This window comes from Triticum dicoccoides, chromosome 4A (assembly GCF_002162155.2).
Source record: "Triticum dicoccoides isolate Atlit2015 ecotype Zavitan chromosome 4A, WEW_v2.0, whole genome shotgun sequence".
Taxonomy (NCBI): Eukaryota; Viridiplantae; Streptophyta; class Magnoliopsida; order Poales; family Poaceae; genus Triticum; species Triticum dicoccoides.
Window position 1 is genome coordinate 553431576 of NC_041386.1, and position 4882 is coordinate 553436457.

Sequence of the window (4882 nt, forward strand, 5' to 3'; positions counted from 1 at the left end):
AAATCGACTTATGTACCGATGGCAATCATGGGGTGTGCGGGATCTTCCATGAAAACTCTTATATTCGTATTTCAACACATACTTGTTTCCATCTTAACAAATAGCCAAGTTGGCTATGCGTTCTAATACAACAGACATCACAACTTATTAACAAATGAAAATTTATAAAAAATAAATTTTGTTGGAAGAACAAGCAGAAGCTAAATGCAACCGAACTTCTAAACAGATTACCTCCCCTCCCTGGCCGCTCCCGCGAGCGCCGCCGGGCGGAAACCCTAGCGCGCGGGCTCGGCCCTCCTCCTTGCTCCTCCCGCCCCTCGCCGCCGCCCCCGCATGCTAGCAGGCAAAGCCCGGCCAGCTCGGGCGGCGGCGGGGCCTCTTCCTCCCCCCGCACGGCGCTGGATGGCGCGGGCCATCTGGGCTGGGCGGCGGCCGGCGACGGGGACGCGGCCTGCAGGCGGCGGCGTGGAGTGGGAAGGTATCAACTATGGAAACCAGAAAGTACTTACATAAATGTAGCTTGACATAAATAAGTCCCATCTCAAACCAAATGAATTCTCTTGGTGCCTTAAGAACAGGAAATGCCAAGCTACTAAGATAAGCATTGGAAGGTTGGATGATGGGGAAATATATAGTTACAAGAAAGTGCCAGGGCTGTGGTGTTTCACTCAGGTTTCCTCCTCACATTTTCAGGACCTCTGTTGCATACAGAGGGAGTGAAGATTTTCCTCAAAATGTGGGTCACTGTGGCCCCTAAACAGAACCAACGCCCTAAAATATATTTAAAAACACACAAGAAAAGAGCAATCAATCAAAAGATCAGCATCATGTTAATGCAAATGGTATTACACTGCACAGAATATGCATTACGTTGTATATGTATCTTAGCCTAGCCTCCTCATCCACCTGAAAGAGGGGAAAACACAATGTGATTAACAATGATGTAACAAAATATTAAAATGCTAGCCAGAAAATAAATCATCATACATTGTCATCAGAGTCTCCACTCAGATGGCGAATATGGTGCATTCACGTGACCACCAAGATATGCATAGGAATTGTTGGGATGCTTCAAACCAGCACTTCCATTATTAGTACAACCATAGCAGTGACCTTTATTCAGAAAAAAAAAGGAAGGGGGTTTGTCGATTAAATGACATGTAACCAAAAGGCACAAACACACAATAATATCTTTGCAGCTCAGGGTAAACAAATGTGTACATACAGTTATTGGATATGACTGCATGAACCAGTTTGAGATATAACAAACACAAAGCTCCAGGTTAATGGATGAGAATATGAGATGAAGGGAAACATGACACCATAGGCTAACACAAAGGTAAATGATCATATACTACAGCTAGAGCATTTACAATGATATCTAACAGATTAGTTGTTCAATTAGTGGACTCGCATACTGTATTTCAATGATATTTAACATAATATAAGGGTGTAGAATACCATTGTCATTAGGTTTGACCATGCAGAAACGGGTAACAGCCATCTCTTCATATTCTCCTTCCATAAGTTTGATTTCAATGAAGAATATATCGCCGGTGACACATTCAGAATCATCATCTCCTTTAGTCTTCATGGTGAAGTTCAAATGATAGTACCTACTCGTCTTAAGGATGGTGCTATGGGGCTCAGAAATACATTGGTAGTGCAGAACATCGTTGAGTTCGTATGCAAGATCCTAAAAATAAGAAGCATGAAAGGGATCAGAATTGTTACAGGAGTAAGACAATATATAAGACAGTTCAACACTGGTAGCAGTATATAGAGCGCGAGGGCAGGAAGGAGAAAGAGAGATAGAGAGCAAACCCCCATCAGTTTGTGATCCTCACTATACTTGTCTACTAAAGCTTGAGCGAGTAGGCGCATTCGAGCATGGCTTCTCTCAATTATTTGCGATTTTGAACATTTCATCATGTGCCATCAAGCCAGTAGAGAGATCTTCTTCTAGCCATCTCCACTGGAGAAACCCCCTCTTGCTTCTTGAACCTAATTTAGATCAATACATTCTATATGATCAGTAGATTTTACTTTGTTAAAATTGGGGAATGTACAAAGTGATACTAAGTATTTTGTGTCAACGTCATCAGTCGAGCATAGGGTTTAGGGTGACAATTTTGCACAGAAGCCTATTGAATAGTGATCAAACAGCTCGTGGCAACTGCTTACATGCCTATTAAGTTCCAAATGCATAATTTTGTTTCCTTTTAAGAAATGGCATCCATGTTCCATTTTCAGATCCTCAACTCAGTGTGATCTCACTGCACTGCTTGTAAAGGACTAACGGTTGACAGAATTTACTGCTGCAGTTCAGGAAAAAATCTACTTTGGTAGTCTTCAGCTATGCTTAAAATATAAGCTCTGATTCAACAACTTGCACAAAGAATTCACAAAAATTATGTTTCCTTAACTTTTTTTATAGTAATAATGTTTCCTTAACTTACTGGTAGCAGAACAGGAATCTAGTAATATCATAGGCTGGTACACTTTCCATCAACTTGTCAGTTTTTCTATATTGTATAAGTTATTTATGCTGTATAACCTGTGACTATCTTTTGTGGACAACGTTTGCATATATACATAACCAATTGAAAGGGGCACACAAAACGGGATAAATGAATAGTTTAAAATAAAATCTAGAACAAAGTTTCGAAGCGTTACATTATATGCTTGAGCTCATCAAGATGGCAATCGATGGCAATGTTGGCTTCCTGTAAGCTCTGGAATGGCCCACCCAGGTGAGGATATATGTGAAAATCCCCTTCACGGTCAACCCTGATGTAAAACGTCAAGCCCCAATCAGAAGGTCTACTGGACAAGATGGTTGAGGAAAGGCATCGCCTCGATCTCACGTTGGTGTCTTGAGCTGCTACCGCAGGTGCCGAGCACGGGGAGGCGGCGGTGGCAGTGGCTGATCCTTTCACTGCTATGAAGGAGAGGAACTCTTTCAATGCCGATAACGAAGATCCAGGTTAATGACACGCACACGCCGCCCCTCCTCACACCTGAAGTAGAAAAGGCTCGGCCGATGAGTATAGAAATTTAATATCTGGAAGTACAGAAAAGTTGATGTCTACTGTATAGGCAACTTGCAAATTGCAATGCGTATATAATATGTACTAATATCTAATCAATAAACAGAACGACTCGATTTTCGACTAGATCGGAAGCAGAAATCGAATGTAAGTCGAGATTGATGAGAGGTCACACCGTGGAGATAGACGCCGCCGCCGATCGCTATCGCGGGGTGGGGCGCCGCTATGCACGTAGTTCCCGTTCGTATCAAAGAAAGCGATCGGTGGCGCATCGGCGACGGGGCGTTCAGCGTCGTCCCATGTACGGCGGCGGCGGCGGCCTGTGAGAGGGAGAGCCATGGGGTTGCCGGTGATTCGTGGAGAGGATCATGGAAAATACTCCTATAAGGGACCAAATAAACCCGAACGTTCAGGTTTTAAGTATGTAACCTTTTTTTATGGCGGCTTTGTTCCAGTTTTTTTTCTAAGATTGCATGTTTGCCAACCTCGGTTAAATTAAAGTTGTCATGAAAAAGCGTTCGGGTTGTCATGCTTAAAATCCGAACGTTCAGGATTTATATTTCGAATATAAGAACATCTACAGCCAACTTGGCAAATCCGATCATCAAACGCCCGCAGGCGCGTTCACGAAAAATCTCCGATCATGCGTCAAACAATCCATTTTACAATCGGATACCTCAAATTATAAATCTTAAATCCATACCATTACGTACATACAACGTAAACCAATCTTTAAGCAGAGCTCATCCGGCTCCGCCATGCCTATGTCCGACGGTCTACTGTACTCCCCAAAGTGTTGGTCCGGTCGCCGGCGAGGTAGAATAGGGCATGAGACACGAGCGGCTCACGAGACTCAAGGCGTCGTCTCCCATGCCCTACTCTTCATTGTCGGAACCCGAAACCCTGATGATGCCGGTGGATATCAGATCGATAATGGATCGTCCTGGCACGAGCCAGTGACATCCACCACGACATGGTTGCCGCGCCCGGACTGGCGCATCATACGGGGCGCCGGAGAATGCAACTCCGTCTCGCCAACGTCTACCACCGCGAGGGCTGCCACAGCCTCCCGGCGCCCGCTGCCTTGTACGGCGGGCACGTCGCGCCATGTTTGCGTCAGATGACACCCATGGTGTGTCCTCCGCCTTGGCGCACCAACGGACAAGTTGCAAACTTGCTCGTCCGCCACCATGCTCGGACGCCAGGCAGACTGCACCGTGGCAGCGATGGCACACCTAGCGACAGATACATGCGCCATTCGGGCAGACGCAATGAATTCCCGATGAAAGGAGTCCGAGCGCTACTGTTAGGCAGCCTCCTCTCGGGAGCAGCGGAGCACAAGCCGGACGGTCATCTCCTCCTCGTGTGACGCCCGGATATTTAAGCTACAGTAATCTCTGCTAACGATGCCACATCACCTCGACTACCGTTGTTAATCTCGCGATGATTCAACCCTGTTCGGATTCAAAATTCAAATTCAAGATAAAAAATAGAAGTTTTCAAATATTAAAACCATAATGTTCTGGATGTGACAAATAATGCATAGGTAATTATGGTGGAGAAACCACACTTTAATAAAAGGTTTAAATATTCAAATGTTAATAAACAGTAGCAAAAACTATTATCTAAATACTTTTAAATAATAAATAATTACAAAACTATTTTATTTAGGTGCCAAAGTTATTGTGGTAGAGGTATATTTAGTAATGCAAATTTGGGTGTTAATAGCATATTTTGCAAACAAAAATAAATTGAGAAATCAAATAAAATCAGTAAAGGAATAATAAACTAAAAAAAGTAAAACCAGAAAGAGAAAAGACCCCGGCCCAACT

General features: G+C 43.9%; 1 pseudogene; it reads right to left on the minus strand.

Moving 5' to 3' along the window:
• Nucleotides 1-753: 753 nt before the first annotated feature.
• Nucleotides 754-4308, minus strand: LOC119283647 (annotated as a pseudogene).
• Nucleotides 4309-4882: the final 574 nt, after the last annotated feature.